This window comes from Patagioenas fasciata, chromosome 1 (assembly GCF_037038585.1).
Source record: "Patagioenas fasciata isolate bPatFas1 chromosome 1, bPatFas1.hap1, whole genome shotgun sequence".
Taxonomy (NCBI): domain Eukaryota; kingdom Metazoa; phylum Chordata; class Aves; order Columbiformes; family Columbidae; genus Patagioenas; species Patagioenas fasciata.
Window position 1 is genome coordinate 182,334,872 of NC_092520.1, and position 21,526 is coordinate 182,356,397.

Sequence of the window (21,526 nt, forward strand, 5' to 3'; positions counted from 1 at the left end):
AGGCTCACTGAACTTTTCAAACTCATGGGGCCAGTGCTAGGACTGGCCATCCCGCCCGTCATCCACCCCATTCTTTTCTTGCCATAATAAGCCCATAATTTTTCAGTCATTGCCTTTGTGCTTTCGAGGGACCTCCAGCAGCCTGGCTCCTGTGACGCTGGAGGGAGCAAAGCACAGGGACAACGCACTCACACCCATACCCACCTGCACTTCCCTTTTGCTGGGGCTGAACCACCCTCTCCCTGCTGAGCCAGCCACCCATGTAAGAGTTGGTGTGGCTGCGCCATAACCCAAGTGGCATCAGTGATGCTTCCACTTGTCAGCTGTGCTTATGGCATCCTGATATTACAATATTAATAAAAATCAGACCTATGCACCTTTCTCAACTCCTTTTCAATAACTAAGAACTAGCACAAGCATTATTCTAACATCATCCAAGCGAATCCGTGTAAGTTTGTGTCCTGTGTGGAAACTATTTCAATAAATGAGAAGTCCTATGTCAGTTTTCTTGCTGTTTCACAGAATAAGCCTTGTCAGAAGCATTTTAACTTTAGGATGGTTGATCGGTGATAATGTGTTTCACAAACCTAGCAGAACTCAAAGCAACTGAAATCAAATTAAGGGGTACTCACTAGGTAGTCATATGCAGGGAAACCATAGGGAGTTGTTAGTCTCAAGCATGAAGTTAGCCAATATGGATTTCTTGGTGTATTGCTGCAGCAAATGACAGCACCAAACTGCCACTAGACAGAAGACCAGAAGATCTGCAAACACCACATAGGAGTTGTCTTCGTTGTGCCTTCTGTAGTTTGTTATACCACCACTCGCACACAGAAGCAGATGGTATGCTACGTATCAATTTACTATCCCTCTCTGTCACAGATTTTTTTTTCAGCTCCGTCTGTGCATTTTTATTCAAAAGGGGGCCATATGGTCCCTGTGAGGTAGTTTATAAATAATTGTGTATTTACAGTAGCAATCGAAACCAGAGTCACATGCTTACCTTCAGCACGGCAGCTGACAGTAACTGGGTACTATAGGGTCTGGAATTATTTCCTCAGTACAGCATAGAGATATGCAATGAATAATTAAACAGACATTGATTTCATGTGGCCTTCCTGATCACATTTGTTCTGCTACTGCTGCAAAACACAAGGTTCCTAATCAGAGCTGGTCAGAGAGAGATCGGGCCATGTGTGGTCTGATAGCATCGCCTCCACCTGTCATTTGCTCGTTGGAGCAATGACCCTGTGTCCTCGCTCTGCCTGGGGTTAGATTAAGCCCTTGGTGAAGGACAGCCTAGAAAAGATGGTGCTGTCCCACCATGCAACCCTCCTTTGCTTCACCCTTCAAGTCTGCAGGGGTTGGTTTGAACACGTAGCTCAGCGCTTAGCCCAGAAGAGCAGTTTTGCAGGTGCAGATGGTTGGAGGACAGCAGATATCTAGCTAGCACCACTTCCCCAAACGCTTTGAGGCATAAAGGCTCCTGCAAGCCACCACCGCACCAGTGCCTCCATCTGCTCACCCGTCCCCTTCCTCCCCGCACGTCTCTTAACCATGTCTTGTTCCATCTAGCAAAGAGCAAATTCACCTTAAGTAAAAAACAACTGAAGAAACAAGATCAACATTACTCATGTAAAACCCTGGCCTTTTTCAAAGTTGCAGTGACTGAATTAGGGGCCACTGCTGCCCACCCAGAGTATTTTCTGCACGGCCCTCATTTTTGTACACAAAGATTCAAAGGTAAAACTGCACCTCCCTGATACCAAGGGAGAGTGTGCAAGGTCAGATGTCCTAGATGCTCTGTCTCCAGACTGGGGGTAAATTGCCAGCAGACCTCAGCTCCTGCTTACATCAATAAATAAAAGTAGATTTTTAAGAAGTGCCTCACATTGCTATTACTGGCCAGGATATGTCAGTGAGAGTGCCCTTCCAGAGAGTTCAATATCCCTTTGTAAATCCTGAGTACTCATTTGTGGGCTTAACTGGGGATGCTGAAATAAACATGGCTCCTCTCTAATCCCACACCTTTGTCATGAGATCTGGGCTCCTCTGGTCACAGAAAATCCTGTAGTCCAAATCTTACCCCATTGCCCACCCCTCTGGCATGATGGTTTTGTCTAAGAATTAATACTGGATAAAAATGAAGGTGAAACTGATTCAATCTAGATGGCAACAGTGTAATTCTCTTTACTTTCCATTCTCTATTGCTTGCACAGCCAGTGGGAAACAAAATTTGCTTTTCATAACGATTCTTTGGGTTGATGCCTAAGAAGAGGACTGCGGGTTGTGATTTACTGAGCTGGGAGGCAGGATTAGATGGGTTATGTAAGCAGAACAGCAAAATCAATCATGAACAAAATTTAGACTCATTCCAATGTTGTGCTGAACCCTACCCTCTCCCCTTCAGCTTGGAGAGAAAAATGGCAGAGATCTGGAGAATTATTTGAGAAGTATGAAATAAAACTACTATAGCAAATACTTGCAGCCCCAGCTGATTGAGTCTGCTCCTCATTCAGTGATCAGTAAATCTGGATATTGGCAAGGCTGAGCACATGGTGACCATGGGGACAAGCACAGCCAGCCCTAAGCTCTCCAGGGATGACCACAGGGATGGCACGTGGTGGGAAGGCTGGGTTTGCAGCATTGCAGAAACATCGCCTTGAGAGATGTCTGGCCTCCGGGGTGCTCCAGTTGTTTGCCTTAAGAGGGGTAGGAGAGGCATTCCTGCATGGAATTGTCACCAGTTCATGAGGTGGCTATAGCACCGTCCTCTCCCCAGCCGTCTGCCCTTCCCCACACCTCGGGTCGGTCACCCTGTGAAAGCTTCTGCATCAGGGTGAGCTGCCACCTGGAAAGCTGCCAGCAGACACCCAGCCGGTATCCTCCCCACTGTTGGATGTAAGCTTTCTGCCCGCTTTCCTTATGTAAAGAGTGAGAAAGAAGTTTTGCTTTTCACTGTTTTTCTTCCCGAGCTTGACAACCAGGCTGTGCACAGTAACAGAGTCAGGTAGAGATTAATGTGTTTGCATTCTCAGGACTGATGTCTGACTCCGCAGTTATTTAAGCTCCTAATAAGAAACATGGGCACCAGGCTTGCCCTAGATTTCCAAACTGAAATGCCTCTGAAGATCTAAGTGGTCACATTAGTAAAACCCATGATACTAATTGTACACAAGGTGCTATCAAATGCATAGACTAATCAGCTAAAAAAAATAGAGATTGCTTTCTGCTGACTGCTTTCATTAATAATTATTTCGCTGTTACTGGTGATAATAGTTCAAACTCTTTTTGTCCTGATGGGAGAACTTGAATGTTCCAATGCAATACTCGATACAAGTAGAGTGCACCAGTTCTGTGCTTCTGCAAGAGCTCCAGATGGTAAAACAGACATTAAAATGAGAAATATAATTTTTTATCTAAACCATTTTACTGTGATAAAACAAGCAATTAAAATACTTAGAAATAGTGACATTTTAAAAGTGTTATTGCTTCACACAATCTACAATACTATTGGGTTAGCAATCCTACCTTTAAAGGTACAAACCCATTTTTAAATACACGGGAGCAGATAGTACACCAATACAAATAATAATTTCACTGATTTCATCAAAGAGACTCTAATTTTTAAGTGGCAAACAGAGCCAGTGCTATCCATCCTCTATTTTTAGCTTTACTCCAGAACTCCACATTGTCCCTGGCATAGTAAAATGACACCTTCCACAAATACAAGAAATTCATTGACTTCATATTCTAAACAAGCCATTGTTAAAATAAATGGAAGTCTCTTAACTCTTAACAATAGTGAATCAGATGGATCTGACCTCTGCGGGTGGGACTTTAATTATGTTCACTATGTTTAAGAAAGTACAGTATTGTAATAATATTATTCATTGCATACCAAGAGTTCCATCAAAGGCTTGACAATCCCAGGAAACGATGCACATCCTCACTTACAGTACTGCTAAAATGCTAAATATGTCCGGTCATATAAAGCCTGATCCTGTGAAGTTTTGGCATCGCAGCTTAATAGGAACTAACAACATCTCCGGTCATCCCTTTTCCTCAGGGACAGGCATTGTACTCAATCACAGCTTGCTGTCTTTAGCCCTCTCTAAAAAAGGATAACTGGGATAAAACTCCAGCAAAAACAAGTGATATTGCTGCTGTACAATGAAGTGTTTGTAGGAGGGAGGAAGGAAGGGGGAGGAATAAATGGTTATCTGGGGAACACTGGCGACAGGTAATTTACAGCCTCTAGAGGACAGAAGGACTGCTGGAAGGAGGGAGATGCAACGTGACATAAAAGCAGCATCTCTGCAGAGGCTGCAGTCTCTCCTAACCAGCTCAGTTAGGAACTGGAGTTGCCACACACCAAACTATCCTCTCAAAGGGTGACATGATGCCACTGATCACTTTTGGCTCTGGCTAGTAGAAAGGCCCATCAGGAGCGATAAATTCTGGCCTCTCCTTCAAATGATGTGACTAATTGATACTTGCTTGGTAATTAACTTAGAACACATTTCACCACAGCAAGCAGAAAATTTGTCTGAAAGGAGTTACTGTGGCAATCATTTTGGGTGTTTTTGCTGGAAATAGAGGATGTCACTGCTCAGTTATACTACTCTTTTACAGCTAGTAGTGTTCACAGAAGTAAACACAGGCTTATTCTCAGTCAAAGGCTGTGGTTTAGATCCTGCTGAAATACTTTTTTCAGGTGGAAATTATCCACGATGTTCAAACATCTAGAAAATTAACCTTTTCCCCTAATCTTATGTTTCCATTGCATCAGTAGCTGGGGTCCACACCTGCTAGCATTCAATCCCACTATTCAGCTTTGCTGAACAGCTTGCTAAATCTCTTCCTTTTTAAAGAACTGCTTTTCTGTGTTTGCTCTCTATTAAAAGGCTCACTGATTGCTTAAGTTTGGAAGACACCAAGCAGGAAACCTGCCAGCAGTTTGGGAGGCAGCATCTCTTCTCCCAAAAACAGGAGGAGCTTCTCTTGCCATGCTTTGACTTTCTTCTCCTCAAAACGAGCTCCACCATGTGGTTAGTTCACTTACTTGCATCTTCTGCAGTTCCAGTCCTATTAACATAACAGCTGCTTGGTGGTTGCTTTGCAGGAGCTGCCCCAGGAAATTTGTCTGAAGGGGCTTTCCAACCGCTCGTCCTGACTTTCATTTGGAGAAGAGCCCCTATTCAAAGATAATTTTGTCTCTTTCCCTGCAATTATCTAAGTAATTAAAGCTCGGGAAAATACGGGCAATTTTAGCTAGCATATACAGTTTCTGTTTCAACTTAGAGTTTTCAAGAATTACTAGCCTGTCCTGAGTGGATTGCAAATAGCTGCATGGCTTCAAGGAGCAGCATGGGAGGTCTGTCCACCTCTCCCACCACAAAAAAAATGGAGCGCACAGAATCACAGAATGTTAGGGATTGGAAGGGACCTCAAAAGATAATGTAGTCTAATCGCCCTGCTGGAGCAGGAGCACCTAGATGAGGTTACACAGGAATGTGTCCAGGTGGGTTTTGAATGTCTTCAGAGAAGGAGACTCCACAACCCTCCTGGGCAGCCTGTTCCAGTGCTCTGTTACCCTCACTGAGAAGAAGTTTCTTCTCAAATTTAAATGGAACCTCTTGTGTTTCAGTGTGAACCCATTACCCCTTGTCTTACCATTGCTTGTCACTGAGAAGAGCCTGACTCCACTCTCCTGACACTCACCCTTTATATATCTGTAAACATTAATAAGATCACCCCTCAGTCTCCTCTTCTTCAAACTAAAGAGACCCAGCTCCCTCAGCCTTTCCTCATAAGGGAGATGCTCCACTCCCTTAATCATCTTTGTTGCCCTGTGCTGGAAGCCAGCAGCTGCCATCTGATAAATCTATCTCACCCTTAAAATGGTTACCTACCCTGAAGTACTTTTGGAAAGGTGGCCTGCAAACAGAGGAAGCAGCACAATTGCTCTCATGGGCAGCAATGCCCTTCAGGCCATCACACCACCAGCCTCCCATGTGAGCTGCTATGTTGGTCACAGACTCACAGAATCACAGACTGGCTGGGGTTGGAAGGGACCTCTGGAGATCACCTAGTCCAACCCACCTGCTAAAGCAGATTCACCTACAGCAGACTGCACAGGAATGTGTCCAGGCAGGTCTTGAATGTCTCCAGAGAAGGAGACTCCACAGCCTCTCTGGGCAGCCTGTTCCAGTGCTTTGGCACCCTCAAAGTAAAGAAGTTTCTCCTCATATTCAGATGGAACCTCCTGTGCTTCAGTCGGTGCCCATTGCCCCTCATCCTACCGTTGGGCACCACTGAAAGGAGTCTGGTCCCATCCTCCTGACATCCACGCTTGAAATATTTATAAACATTGATGAGATCCCCTCTCAGCCTTCTCTTCTCCAGGCTGAACATACCCAGCTCTCTCAGTCTCTCTTCATAAGAAAGGTGCTTCAGATCCCTAATCATCTTCGTAGCCAAATGCTGGATGCCCTCGATTAATTCCTCATCCTTTTTAAACTGGGGAGCCCAGAACTGGATGCAATACTGCAGATGCGGTCTCACCAGGGGAGAGTAAAGGGGGAGGAGAACCTCCCTTAACCTGATGGTCAAACTCTTCTAAATGCACCCCAGGATACCATTGGCCTTCTTGGACACAAGGGCACATTGTTGACTCGTGGTCAACCTGTTGTTGACCAGAATACCCAAGTCCTTCTCTGCAGTGCTGCTTTCCTGTAGGTCCACCCCTAACCTGTAGTGGTGCCTGGGGTTATTCCTCCCCAGGTGCAGGACCCTACACTTGCCCTTGCTGAACTTCATCAGGTTCTTTCCTGTCCAGTCCTCCAGTCTGTCCAGGTCTTGCTGAATGGTCGCACAGACCTCTGGCGTGTCAGCCCTTCCTCCCAGCTTGATATCATCAGTAAACTTGCTGAGGGTGCACTCATCCAGGTCATTGGATGAACAGATTGAACAGGACTGGACCTAACACTGACCCCTGGGGAACCTCACTAACTACCGGCCTCCAACCAGACTTTGCACGATTGATCACAACCCTCTGAGCTCTGTCATCCAACAAATGATGCTGTGATAGGTAAGATGGCATCAAGGGAACACTACCTTTGCAGGGCTAAAAAATGTTCAACATATTCAACTTATTCTGGAGGCGTTGGCTGAACACAGAGCACCCATCTACTGGAGAACTACGGTCTCAGTGTTGGATTTAGTTTCTGTTAAAAAGGTACAAAATTGTATTTGGAGTCTATTTAGCACTTCCATTATAGACTTTAAAACAGATGAAACAGGTTGGTGGGAAAAAATAAACACCCCTATACTATGTTGTTAAAATGTTCCTTTTGAGCAGTGTACCCCAATACTTGAAACATCAGCTTTGTTACACCTCAGGTACGGCCTCAGCCACACATTTAATGTTGAATTGAGCAGGTCAGTACTGACTCCCCATAACAGTGTAAGATTATTAATAGCTACAAAATATATAATGTGCTCCCTCAGCAGAAATGAGGCTTTCTGTTTTATTAAAACTTTATGACATTTCCTTCTCACTAATCTGGGATGATGGCATTTATATGATCTGCTGAGCTCTCTAGCCTATCAATTCAGAAATTTATAAAACAATTAATCTCATTTGACAGCATTTTCTTTTCTTTTTTTTCCCATACTTGCTCAAAAGCAGTTTGGCAGAAAAGGGACTGGGGTCCCTGGTAGATGCCCAGTTGAACATGAGCCAGCAAAGTGCCCTTGTGGCAAAGAAGGCCAGTGGTATCCTGGGCTGCTTTAGGCCAAGTATTGCCAGCAGGCCTAGGAGGTGATCCTTCACCTCTGCTCAGCACTGTTGAGGCCACACCTGGGATGACGGGTTCAGTTCTGGGTTCCCCAGTGACACAGAGATATAGAGCTACTGAAGAGAGTCCAGTGAAGGGCCACAAGGATGATGAAGGGACTGGAGCACCTCACATATGAGGAAATGCTGAGAGAGCTGGGACTGTTCAGCCTGGAGGAGAAGAGGCTCAGGGAGGATCTCATCAATGTGTACAAATATTTGAAGGGAAGGTGCTAAGAAGACAGAGCCAGGCTCTTTTCAGTGGTTCCCAGAGACAAGAACAGAGGCAATGGGCACAAACTGAAAGACAGGACATTCCCCTGAACATCAGGAAACACTTTTTCACTGTGAGAGGTGACCAAGCACTGGCACAGGTTGCCCAGGGAGGTTGTGGAGTCTCCATCCTTGGAGATATTCAAAAGCCAACTGGATACAGTCCTGGGCAATCATCTTTAAGTGGCCTTGCCTGTGCATATGACCAGATGACCCCCAGAGGTCCCTTCCAAACTCGACTATTCTGTGTTTCTGTGAATTCTGTCTGATAAGCAAGAATATATCCAGTGTGAAAAGCACACACGGACCATGAAGGGCAATGGCTCTCTAAGGAGCTGCTGTGGGTACCTGCCTGCAGGCACTCCACCTAACAGCAAGGTGTTGGGACACAAGATAACTAAGCGAGTGTTGGTTCATTCGATAGCTGGCTGACTGGGTTTGATTGTTCAGATCCCTCTTGATTTTTGGAATCATATGATAGTTGCAACCCAGTCACTCTTTTTGTCTCCTGGGCCCATTGAAGAGACAAAAGCTTTTCCTTCCAGATGCTACTCTGGAATTTGTCTTTCACCTCTGAGTTCCATAAGCCTTGTGCTGGTGACAGGTTCATATGGTGGCAGTCCCACTGTTCCTCCACACAGAGCCAACATCAGCAGGGACAGAGACCCCACAGCACATGGCATGTCCCACGGCTCGGGGACCCTGAGATTGCAGCAGAGGGGGTGTCAGAAAGTGACCAACTCACTCAATTCCTATTGGGAAGGTTACTTCACCATTTGTAGTTATGATTTACAAGTGTGAAGGTGCTTTGGTTAGATTTTCTTTTAGCATTTTAAATTCAAATGTGGAAAAAGGCTCACTAGAAAAAATCCTAGCTTAACTGCTGAAAATCATTTTTGAATGTAACTATAGGAGACCAAAATAAAACAGCCTAGAAAAACCCTGAGGCATGTGATGATTGACCTAGGAAATAATTACATAGCTGCCTAATTTTATATCCTGTGAGTAATCTCAGCAATTCCACAAAACTCTTTACAGTGCCTAAAGCTCAGCACCTCCTCCAGTCCAGCCGGAGCGTCAGCTTGAGCACCATAACATTAACAACTCCTCCACCTAGCTGCCCATCCCCATAATGTCAGCCCCAGCAGCAGCAGACAAGCAGAGGCTCATTGAAGTGTTATTTTGGGGGAAGTGCCAGAAATTATTTATTTGAACAGACATCTGAACATACTGTACTATTATTCTTAGAGTGCATTAAGTGGGGTATACTTTTAGAAGAGTGGATGCTTAATTTTTGTTTTGGGTAAAAACATTTTTTATTGTGGTCTAAAAATACACCAGTGGTATTATTCATGATTAAGGGATGTTCTTTTTAGTGGTGCCCTTATTAGCGAGTCTGCTATGAAAAATGTGTTTATTAGCTATCTAACGGCACTTCCGTTTCTATTGAACTATTAGCTAGCAACCTCGTGGGTAACTCTACTGCTGCTTCTGCATGATCAGCTGGGGATTACTGCCTAGGGACTGTAATAACATAGCACATTATGGGTGCAGTAAATCACTAATGTCCAAATTGTGTTATCAACATGAAGTATTTGATAATAACACAAAGGTAAATGACTAGAAAAGCTGATGATGGTGGTGTTGGCATTGATGTAATTCATGTGAGCTATATAGCAAATAATCTGAAGTCTGGATTTTATTCCTTTTTTTAAGTTATGGCCTAGTTTTGTTCTTATTTTAGTCTCTTGGATTTGCCAGTTGCTGAATGCACTTAAAGAATGCATTTAAAGAAACATATACAACTATAAAACTAGTTAATAGAAGTTAGAAAAAAGTCTGAAAGTTGTCTGAGAGGATGGGATGCCCTGCCCCGAGAGCTGCTGCCTCAGAACAACTCCTCTTTCCACTTGCGCGACACTGAAACACATTCCTGCTTTCTGCCTTCTCTGTGTAAGACCCGTGCAGCCAGCACAGGGGATCAACTCGGCAGACTCAGACTTACCAAAGAGATGAAACGAGCCATCTCGAAAAAAAACACATCCGAGTAGAATCAGGTTTCCTTGTCACCACCTCGCCAACTCTACCAGCACTACCAAAAGTGAACATGGATCATCTCCTGCCGTCTCTGGGCATTTCCAGGCAAGCTTGGTTGACTCCTGTGGAGCAATCAAAGAGGGTATTACCACCTATTGTTATCTGTTTTCTCCTTTTACTGATGGTTACCACCTCATAACAGGCAGCAGAATCAATGTTTTGAACTGCACAGAATATTAACGTAAAGAACCACTAGTCTGGGATTTATTTGTTGATTTGTTGTGTTTGGTGGGGTTTTGTTTTGGTTTTTTGTTGTTGTTGTTTTTGTCTGTTTGTTTCCCTGAGATGGAAACCTTCAGGAGAGGGACCTCTTAGACCAGAGGGGAATGTAATGTCTCTTGGTACAACCAGACATTTTATGGAGACGTTGTTCTGCATCACATTATTTTACTTCTCTTTAATCATATCTAGACAGCACGGCAGGCTGGATTTCTTGCTAATCCTCCAGTTGCTGTCATTGCTATACCACAGAGTTACAGACGCAGAATTCCTCAAGAGGGGAAATGGCAACTGCAGGAAAACTTGAGAAGTTTGGTGTATTCAAAACCTCAAGAAAGGGCAAATGACACTGCAAGACTCAAAATTTTGGACAACTGCGGAGGAAATGGATTTCAAGCTAGATAATTTTTTGTTCTTAGCACCTTTGAACTCTAGTAGCTAATCAATACTTTGAATAAGTCTGTGCTAAAGCTTGAGCATTTAAAATGAAATACATGGGCTCTTCTATAGTAAAACCGACAAAGGCCAGAGCGTTCCTAATATCTCAAGGTTAAATAAGACAGAAGATCACATAAATAAACCCACCATTACTTATAACATAAAAAAATCAAATGACAGGCTTTTTGCATTTGTTTAAAAAGTAACATCTTTTAGATACTCATATGAGTACAAAAACATTGATTCAGGTGAAACAAAGCTACTAAGTTACAGTGTTATAGCATCCTCCAGTACGGTTCAGACTGCATATGCTCTTGGATAAATGAGATGTTTTCATCCTGCAGGGGAAACAAAAAGAAGAAAAGACAGTGAAGAAATGCTGTTTTATATGTTTATGGATGTAAAATAGTGCTGGTATGCAACAGAAGTAGCACCTTCGTGCATGGAGTCCAGCTGTATGGTAACAACTTGGGAGTCAACATGCAAAGGACAAAGTACCACCCAGCACTCCCATCTAACAGGCCTCAAAGGGGTTTAATTTCATCAGGTTTCTCCAGTTCATTAGTAACATCTGGACATGCCTAATTTATTACCTCTTTGTAATAAAGACATCAGATAAAGAACTCAAACTGATGCATTTGCAGTTAACAATTGCTTTAGCTGAAATACTCTAAAATATACCAGAAAGGTGGAGTTTACCCATCCCCTCATCAATCAAGAAATTATGTCAAAATAAAGAAGAGACTTTACATGAAGTACATCAGAATCAGTAATTTAAAAAATCAATCTATAAGTTTAACCAAACACTTTCATAATACTTATCACAACCTGTTACAGCAAGTTTGAGCAAAACCAGTAGCCCATCCAGGGTGACGAAGGGGAGCATTGCATAATGTGACTTAGCTTAAGTCCAATGTGCTAAATTGGTTAGACAGGTCATCATCCCACAAATTAGAAAACATAATGTGGAACAAGAAAAGAATGAGGGATATTTTTGCACAGGATTGCATTGTAGGGTTTTTTGTTAGAATTTGCAAGGTATGCACATACTATATGCTAGCGTTAAAAGTTCCAAGTTGTTTTGTTTTGGGGTTTTTTGTCTTAAGACTGTGAATAAACATGGTTGGTCCCAGCCCACTGTTAGAACATTTGTAAAATGCTCATGGGAACTGTTGCAACAATTAAAGAATGATGTCTCCATGGCAGGATAACACCCTTCCCATTTCTTGCTGAGGAAACAATATGGTTATATATTATAAATTATGGCTAATTATCTCACATCCTGTTTCCTCATAGCCCTAAACACAGGAAGCCTTTTCTTCTTCATGATATTCAATCTTGCTGTTAATAATGTCTTTCATTTCTACAGTGGGACATGTTCCAGAGGATTCTAGTCTATCTCCATGGAGCACAGTCAAAGTGTGACCACAGCCTGGCATGGCAAGAGGAAAATTCCAGCCAAGACCATTACAAAATTCCTCTGATCCTATACAAAAGAGTTGCTGCTACACACAAAGAGCTGGAAGAGTCTGATTTCCTAGGGTTTTGTCCAAAACCTTCAGGTTTAGAGCCAGAATATACTTTAATTGAACATGAAACTCTCAGGAACTGACACGTGGTTCCTGGACATGGCCATAGTGTGAATCTGAAATGTGTGCTGCCAAATTTTAGCTGATCTGATCTCATCTCATCCATCGGATTCTTTTGAAGATGAGTTTTGCCAAAGTTTAAGCCAACGGGTCTTTTATGTATGTAGTTTACTAAATGGTAAACATGGCGGGTTCAAACACCAATAGTAGAACCAATAGTAACTGCTTAATCTTTCGTAATGGATTAGAAGACTAAAAAACCCCAACTAACTAAACAGTCAAACAAAAATCCAAAGCAGAGGTTTGATAATTTGTTTCCAATCTGGTCCTTTGCATTTATCAAAATAAATACAAGAGAAAAACAAACAAACAAAAAACAACCAACCAAACAAAAAAACCCCACCTACCAGTTGTTTATACCCTGACTATACTTTCAAAAAATATTTTTTTGTAGGTGCTAGACCAAACTTTTGCATTCCCTTTGGCTAAAAAGCAGAAGTCTTGAATTAGTGTGTGCTAACTCATCCCACTTACTTTTATTTATAGAGTATCATGCTGTATTTCCAAACAATGGTGCTTGCAAGCAAAGACACATTGCAAAGACACACTACAATAAAAACCATAATATCTCAAACATATTTTTAAAACAAGGACAGAATGAAAAGCTCAAACATTGAAATAATGTTCGTGCAGCCAAGTATCCCACGTACACGGCAGAACTTCAAAATTAAAAATTCTCTAAAAAGTAAAGAGAATGCAGGTACCAAAGACAGAGACTTCAGGATACTAATAACATGTTATTAGAAAAATTAGCCAAGCCACCTAATTTATTTCCAGTTAATTTATTTTTTTTCTGTGCAATATTTAAACACAAGCCAAAGTTGAATTTGAAATGAAAGCAATAATCAACATTCATTGCTGGAAAGAAGGAGAGGGAGAGATTCCTAGAAAATTTCTGGGGAAAATGACCAAGCAACCACTTTTCAAACACTTCAAAGATAAGAAGAAAATAAGTACCAACACAAATTTTTCAAGAACAACTGATGCCAAACGAGTCTCATTGGCTTTTATAGCAACGTAACAGGTCCCTTGGATAGGACAATTATAATTTATTTTATTTTAGTAGGCCTTTCAATTATGTTTAACTTAAGAAGAAGATTGAGAAGGAATTTTAAGAGTTAAAAGCAGATAAAAATCTGTTGCAAAGAGAAACCAGACAATCTGTTCCCAGTGCTCATGATGGACAGGACCAAATGTACGGTCTTCTGATGCAGTGTGAAGGATCCTGGTTACAGATCAGGAACAGGTACCCAAAAGCGTGAATTTATAACTAGAGAAATAGCCTGCTTGAGGAGGCTTTGGAAGAGAGAGTCCACCAGCAGAGATCTTGAAGAACAGACTGAAGGAAGGAACAACATATGTCTGACTGACCCTCTGGGGGGGGCAGGGAGGGTGAATGAGTTCTGAATAAAGTCTAAGAGTCCACTTTGGAATTTTTAATGGCATTCGAATATATCTACATTTTTCAAAAGCTCAGAATCCAAGAGATAAATAGATGACTCGTTCATTGCTCAAATGAGCATCTGAAATCAGACAGCAAAAATACTATATCATCAATGGTTAGTTTGTTCCCTCGGCACAGAATATTTTGGTAGCTTTAATCAGTCACTCCCCAAAATGTCAGAATAAGAAGAACATCCTACTGGGATAAAATTTTTTCACCTTATCCCTTGCAGAGACAGAATGCAGTACTGGCAGCTTCAAGTCTCCGAAAATACCACTTCAGGATCACACAGGTTTATTACACTGAGAAATTAATAATAATAAAGTCACTAGCCTGTGCCTTTGTTGCAATGTTGTGTAGATGGTAAATGGCATAGATAATTTCAACGGTGCAGGATGTTTCCAAATTAAGAATTTAAATTCACAGCACAAGTATGCAACTTTCTCCATCCCTCCCTCTGTGCTCTATGCCAATCCTAATTTCTGTACTCATGGATAACAACCATTTTGTCCTCCAGGAGTTCCACTCTTTATCACGTCCTGACTCATCCCTGCTTTCTTCACCCACCACCTCCCCTTCTACACTCTACCATGTTATGAGTAAAATCTCTCAGTCATTCTGCCGTTATTTTCCTCTCTCCCTCCTCTTAATACCACTCTTATTTCTAGTATCATGCTTCCTGTTGCTCCCCTCTCCAAACAACCACACCGTTATTCACACCGTTCTCCCTGCATGTCTTCCAGCTTTCTTCTGGCATGTCCAGCTTCTACCTGTCCTCACAGCTGTTCCATGAGTACGGTTCTGCTTCTGTGTTCACACAACACTGTCCTCCGAGAGACACACGAGTCGGCAAGAGGCTCAGCTTCAGGGGAGTTTCCAACTCTCACGAACGCAGGGCAACTATGAAAATGCAGACAGAGTTCATCTCCCAAACAAAACACAGGGCACACATAAAAGGACACCAAAGTACTGCTAAAAATCACGTGCTTCCTACTGCTTGGGGTTTACTTATGGTCTTTGAGTAGAACATTCTGGAGCTAGCCAGAAAATGATGAAACAGTCCTGCTTATGCCTAGCCACAAATGACAACAGGCAATAGTAACTGTCTTCACTAATCCTACACTTCCTCTACAAAGGATTGATGGGTTGTGGTGTCTGCCTTGGCTAAGGACACCTCTACCATCAGTCACTTGAAGAAGCTAAAGACTTCAGTACATGTGAAAACAGACTAAACAAATTATGTTTTTACCATCCTAAAACATGGTGGGGAGAAAGTCAAAAGTCACAAGCTTGGCTCCCAAATCATAAGATTTTGAAAGCAAGATTTTCTTTTCAGTGAAACTGGCTGGTGCTTCCAGCTAGTCCACTATTCCAGAAATTGTAACAGATTATGTCTGTGACTATTCCTATCAATTTTGTCACAGTCTCACACCTTTTGATTTTCTTTTCAGTGAAACTGGCTGGTGCTTCCAGCTAGTCCACTATTCCAGAAATTGTAACAGATTATGTCTGTGACTATTCCTATCAATTTTGTCACAGTCTCACACCTTTTTTCCTGCCATCTTCACTGCAATTCCCAATGATATTTCATCTATCCCTTCAGGCCAAACCACATTCCCTTCTTTGTTTTTGAGAAAAACACTAATGGGTATGTGAATGAGTGGAGTCCAATAAATGTATGAATGTGCCTATATCATAGGGTTTGCAGAGGTTAGTTGTAAATGGGAGTTCATGACCCGCTACTTCTATATACCTGTACAAATCCTGAACTCATCACCCCTCCTTTCATCAGGCAGAGAGCGGCCAGCAGGAGCCACATCTCACTCTGCCCTTCTTTGGCAGAACTGACCGATTGCCCATTCTCGACAGGTTGGTTCTGGAAGCAGAAATCCAACCTAGAGCACTGTTCTTCAGCCCTAGTCAGAATGAAAACCTCTGAGGGCTGGAACTTCATGTACACACAGGAAAACTCATGACATATTTGAAAGAGTTGACAGCAGTGAAGCCCCGGATTTTTCTTTCCATCATAAACAGTGCATGGTACATGAGCATCTCAAAAGGCAGATAAGAAAGGGCCAAAGACGTTCTTCTGTTACTACTTATCTTGAGGTTGTGTGAGTAGCTATAAAGGTCAGTGCTGGAATGGATGGACGATGTACAATCAGAGGATCAAATGAAAGTATAGACAGCACCTCAGAAGTGATGAGTGTTTTCTCTTTGCATTCCTCTCAGTCACAGACACCTCTCTTCAGCTGCCCTGGCTCTTCTGTGCAACGTGATCTGTGCAGCAGCAGATGACAGCAATATCCCCATACTTTATGGCAGAAACAGTGAATACAGAGGCTTTCTCTGCACCTGTGAGTCCCAAGTGACTTTGCAGTTGTTTTAATTACAAGACTCAACAGTAATAAATAAAAACATAGAGCAGTTCTGTATATATATGCAACAAAACCTTAATTCTGTGGCTGACTAGTCAAACATACAGCTGGTTTTCTGCTGTCATTCTTCCTTCTTGCTTCGGAGACGTGTTCTAGGATCATTCAAGAATCAGTCTATTCAAAATGCAGCACTGAAAGTCATCTTTCTTACTTTATAACAGGGCTTTCTTTAATCTCAACCTTTAAAACAGCTTATTGCTTTCTTTAGATGATCCCATTGAAGATTTGGGGAGTTCATTAGTCTTAATAACCTTAAAGTCAGTCTTATCTTAAATATTTCATCTCCATTCTTAAGTCTGTGCTTTCCTACCTTTGGCTATAGTCTTGCTTCTTACTATATATATTCCTCTGCAGCCTGCTAATGAATCCAGTATTTTTCTTTCTTCCTGGGACTCTTGTAACACTGTCCCCACAGGCTGCTCTTACTTAATGCAGGTTCTTCCGAGTTAATCCTAAATTAATATTCCATCAGTAATCATAACAACTAATGAAATATCATCATTCCTGACAGACTGACGCTGACACATATTATACTCCACTCAGGCTGCAACAACGCCATTCTGGACAGGAGGAGCCACTCAACCAAGCCTGAGTATTTAGGGCACCAGGTTCCCCTTTCCTGTCGTTTGTTGCTGTGGCCGGTGCGTTGCTGTGGGGGGTTCAGCTGAGGGCTCGACGCTGCACGACCCCATCTCCCCAAGCTCTTCACAGCCCGCACGCGTTTTTATGGAGAATTTTATTACAACAACATTAAAAACCAAAACAAACAAACCACTGGGGGCGCCCAGCGTCGCCGTAAGATTACGTCACGCCCCAGGGTCTCGCAACCACACCCTGCCCCCAGGCCGCCACCAGAGGGCGCCCCCGCCTGCGACGCGCGATCCTCCCATTACCTCCCCCCGCTACCCAACCCAGATCGGTTCCGCGTGCCCGCCCCCGCGCTCCCATTGGCTGCTCGCCGGCCAGTGGCGGCGGCGGGTCACGTGCCCTCCCCTTCCCGCCTCCCTCCGCCACCTCGCCGGTCGCCCCGCCCCGCCCCTCCCCCCTTCAAGGCGGTGCTGGAGGACCTATCCCACAATGCTCCCGCCGGTGGCGCGGGGCGGGTTGGAGGTGTCTTGCTGGTGGGCTGCGCCACCCGCCGCCACGACAGCGCCCGCCCCGCCCCTCCCCGCGGCGGAAGGCGGCAGAGCAGCGCCCCCTCGCGGCCTCCGCCGGCGCTGCGCAGTCCCGGCCGCGCGCTGACATGTGGCTCGGCGGGCGCTGAGCGGGGCCCCGCGGAGCCCAGCCCGGCACAGCCCGCCCTCCCGCCCGGGCGGACGCTCCTCGGCTGCAGCGGGGCGGCGAGCGCCGCTCCCGGAAGTCCCGAGGCGGCAGAGGAGGCGCGGGGAACCGGAGACCCCGCTGCGCGCGGGTGGCGGCGGAGCGGAGCGGTGACCGCGCGGGGGACGCCGCGGCGCCAGGTGAACAGCGGCCGTTGGGGGCGGGCGCGTCCCTCCGGAGTTGCCCTGAGGAAAGTGCTCGGGGCCGTTCCCCGCCGCGGGACGGCGGGCAGGGTGCCGGCGGCAGGGAGGGGAGGCGGGCGGTGCTGCCGTCTCGCTCCGGCCGGGGCCTTCCCCTCTACCCAGGGCCCGCCGGGCCGGAGTGCTCCCGCCGGGCAGAGGGCGGGGTTTGCTGCCGGCTCCGGCCTCCGCTTTCCCCCCCTTTCTCCTCTCGCCGCCCGTGTCGTGGCGCCGGCCGGGAAGCTGCCCCGGCCGCCGTGACAGGCCGCTGCGGGGCGCGGGGGGCGGCTCGGCCGCCCGCCTCGTCTCCTGGGGCGAGAAGGGAAACAAAGGGGGGCGGCCGGGGCCGTCCGTCGCTCCCAGGAGACCGCCGGCCCCTCCGCGCCAAAGGCTTTTGTGCAGGCGGAACGGGAGGAGCGGCAGGGCTGCCCGGTGATCCATGAGGGGGTGGGCGCGGGGGCCTCTCCTCCTGAACAAAGATCCCGGTCCGGGGGGGCAGCGCCGGCCCTCCTCTCCCCCGGAGTTGTAAACACCGGCAGCCGTGCCTGGAAGAGTGTCTGGGAGTAACAGGAGTTGCTGGAAGACTTTGCAGTTGTGGAGGAAGTTGCACGAAGAGGCTCGACTTAAAGCCCGGCTCTGCTTTTGTGCTGTTGTGGAACTGCGACTGACTTAAACATCAGTAAAGTTGCACAGAGTGACGCTGGAGCCTGGAAGTGGTACAGTTACCAAGCCAGTGAGAGACTATCCAACTCTTCTTGTGTTTTAGAGAACATAGTGTCCTAATTATTTTTTCCCTTTGGTGAGTATTAAAGAATATTTTTAGCCTGAGCCCCAAATGCAAAACTCATCTTTGTTTGACAACCTGTCTCCCCATTTGTAACTTCAAAACACTTTTGGTAGGGCTAAAATTGGTCCTCTTCATCTCACAATGATTTATTTTAGACTACAAATTAATTTTTAGTTTTTAGGAAGAATGAGATAACAAAGAAAGGCCAGGTAGTTATTGTTTGTTTAGTATCAGTAACTAGGTGCTCTTGGCAAAGAATCATTTGTTCAAAGTGTCAAGAGATGATTAACACTGTACACATCTAAGTAATAATTACGTAATGGATAGGAATGCCCCTGATTCTTGAACACCTATTTTGAATTTGTAATTTTATAGCTTTTTAGAACTTTGATAACCTTAAAGGAAGATCTAGCTAATTTAGTGTCTGATGATGTGTTTGTATATCACTAATGCATTGGGGGCTTTTAGTTCTCTTTCAGTGGATTGTAGTTTTAAGTGAAGTGTAATCTAAGTTTTATTGTGTGACTATTCAGACCATTCTTACGGGAGAAGTCTTTAGTAATTTTGCTGTGGTTTCTTGTGATCATAGCAGAAATAAATAGTAGGCTTCTTAAATGACAGGGTGACAAAAATTTGCTTTGTTTGGTTGATTATGCATGGTAATCCATGTTTCTTCTTGAACCTGGAAAGCTGTATTTAGAGATCTATGAAGTTACAAGTAATGGATAGCATCCTCTTTAGTGTTATGGAAAATACTTGGAAATTATCCCAGGTATTTTTTGAAATGTTTCCTTTAGAATTTCTAGGAATATTATGTCTGTTCTGTTTTCCTTAGATTAGGAGAAATAGCTGAGGTGGCAGGAGGCTATTTGGACTTTGATTTACAGTGTTACATCTTTTGTAGCTTTCCTTTCAATAGTTTATATTCGCTGATGTGTCAATTTTCACAGTGATAAGTGGCCCAAATAAGAAATACCTGAATTTGCTTTCATGTGCCCCATGCCTTAAACTCTGCTTGTGAATAAGCAGAATGGACAACAGCTCTGTGGCCATGGGGAGTGGGGAGGGAAATATCTTTTCCAAATGATCTTGAAAGAGAATGTTTTTTTCAGACCTTTAAAAACAGTAAAACTGGGTTCACTAGTTTATCTTGTATTCAGATTATCTTTATGATTGGGAACACTTCTCTAGGAATTTGGTGAGTTTTTTGAACATGAATTTATAGTGCTCAAACACAGTATGTGAAGGCTGTTGAATTTGACTCAATTGGGAGATGTAGGTTATCCTCCAGTTATTCAGCTATTGCTTTTGAAGCATCCACATGATAAAGAGTTTCTTTGTGCTCTTGACTGACAGTTTGATACAGTTGATGCATGACTTCTAGTTTCTGGTTTTATAAAACTTGTAGATGGTTCTGCTCTGGTTACAAACATCTGTTTGTTGTTGGTTTGGTTGCTTGGTTTTTTGTTTGGTTTTGGTTTTTTTTTTTTTTCCTGTTACAGGGATTCTTTGCAGAATCTTCTCAGTTTTCCACAGTTCTAAGTACTAAAATAACAGTGCAAAAAATCTGTTGTTTAAAGTTGGCTTTATTTAGTAATTATTTTAATGGTGATTTTATTTCAAATGATGCTATATTTAAACACACATCATATTAATGGGGGGGAAAAACACTGCTGGAGAAAGCTGGGACTCATTTGCCATACTGACACCAGAAGTCTTGAAGCGTGGCCTTCTATCAGTCCACTGTTCAGTGTGGGGATTTTCTTTGCCAGGAATCTAATGTGAGAGAGAAAAAATGTCCTTCCGGTTAACAGTAGCAAAAACGTGCAGTGCAGTTTCTGCTGATAACACTGAATAATCAGTTTAGTTATCAAACATTTTTCTGAATGAATTCTGAAAGAGTTAGAGTTAATCTGCTAAACCATTGAAGGTGAAAGTAGATTTTATAAATCTCAACGTTGCTTGCTTTTTTTGCAAGTTGGAGATACACAGTGTTAAACAGATTTATACCCTAACTCTTCTTCTGTAGGCATAAATACCAGAGGTCTCTAATGTGCATATTCTGTAGAGTACTTCAAAACAAGGGCTGGTTTGTGGCTTTTCAGCAGTGTAGGCATGTTTTGGTTCATCTCTGTGCAGTAGTCTGACTCGGCTTGAAGGGCAGTGACCTTGTTCTGAGAGGATACCAGTCCAGTGATATTTTATCTTCTCTTCCCTACTTATTTGGTCTCTTTACTTGGCAGTTGAGAGTATGGATGCAGTTTGCCAGGCAGAAAGCAGTGAACATCTCTTTTCTGGGTTTGAAAGTTGCTTGGGTTTCATACCCTGAACCACTTAAATAGGATGATTCTCTTGTGTGGGAAGGTAACTGCAGTCTTGAAATAACAAGTGGAGGACTGCAGCTGTGGGAAGATGGAAAGTGAATGCACATCTGCCTTTCTGTTCCTTGAAGCTGCAACTCTGCTGTCCTGAACAGTCGTCCATCACCTCTTTACATTTGGGTCTGGTGGAACACTGAAGGCAGGGTGACTGCGTTGAAAGGGCTCTCAAAGGTTGAATATGCATATTGTGTACTTCAGTGGACCATGACAGATTCAACAAGTTTATCTCTGTCAGCAATTTAAAGAAAAGTGCTAAGGAAGTTGCCTCTTGCTTTTAGAAACATTCAGCTTTCCTACAGCTTTTTATGCCACATCAGGTTGTTTCTCCAAATAAAAGTCTTCACAAAAGCTAATTAAATTTAACCATGTGTGGACATTGTCACTTCTAAGCTGGGGAAATTAACTGACTTGACAAAGGATGATCAAAATACTGCATTTAATTATCGATGAATAGGCAAGAT

General features: G+C 43.8%; 1 protein-coding gene across 4 annotated transcripts in view; it reads left to right on the top strand.

Moving 5' to 3' along the window:
• The first annotated feature begins 17,639 nt into the window (after nucleotides 1–17,639).
• Nucleotides 17,640–21,526, top strand: part of SCAF11 (SR-related CTD associated factor 11) — a 44,394-nt gene continuing 40,507 nt past the window's right edge. For 2 of the 4 annotated variants that reach the window (XM_071802855.1, XM_065838426.2), the window contains exon 1: nucleotides 18,151–18,696. The gene's annotated coding sequence lies outside the window, so the exon portion shown is untranslated. Of the gene's footprint in view, nucleotides 17,859–18,150; nucleotides 18,697–21,526 lie in introns of those variants that run through there. The other 2 variants (XM_065838435.2, XM_065838417.2) reach the window with 2 other exon arrangements.